Here is a 748-nt window from a genome sequence, read left to right as displayed (position 1 = left end):
TTTTTCTTAATGACTTATTACTTGAGATACAAAGGCCTTACATATATCTGTGCAGATTAAAGGGTTTTTAATATACTCTTAGTCGATGGTGCACAATAACTAATCCCAACCCCTGGTTACAGAGCAGGTGCAAGAGGCTTGGACATGTCAAAAAACAAAAAAAAAAAAAGGGATTTCTCTCCCCATATCCCCACCCACTGCCCACTACCCTATGAAAGTCCCCTAGATTCTGTCTGTCACTATTAAATAGATTTGGTCCCCCAGAGATTCTCAGACAAGCACAAGGACATTGTTCTGCTCCCCCAGCCTGTCATTCACTACTGGTCCACGCTACCTTAGATGAAACCGCTCAGAGGCAGAGACACTAACAGGACATCATTGCACTTCAGAGATCTGTCCAGACAGTAAAAATAAGGAGAGGAGAGGAGAGGGAAGGGAAAAAAAAAAAAGACAACAACTTTGGCAAGTCCTCCAGGTAACTGGTCCCGAGAGGAGCTTCCCTCTTCACCCCTCCCTGGAAACATGTGGAAGAAGAAAGGGCAAATCGCCATGGCCAAAGCACACCGTTTTTCCTGAAACTGCTCCCAAACCACGTGGGTGGGCAGATTAAAAGAGGCAGAAGTCTGAGGTCACTGAACATGATTGCCGAAAGCAAACAAAGAGGGATGGGAGAGAATACAGGAAGGAGCTTCCCTGCAGCTAGAATCAAAGACAAAAGGAGATTTACAGCAAAAAATAATCTTTCCCT

This window comes from Merops nubicus, unplaced genomic scaffold (assembly GCF_000691845.1).
Source record: "Merops nubicus isolate BGI_N331 unplaced genomic scaffold, ASM69184v1 scaffold13255, whole genome shotgun sequence".
NCBI lineage: Eukaryota > Metazoa > Chordata > Aves > Coraciiformes > Meropidae > Merops > Merops nubicus.
This window is presented reverse-complemented; position numbering follows the sequence as displayed.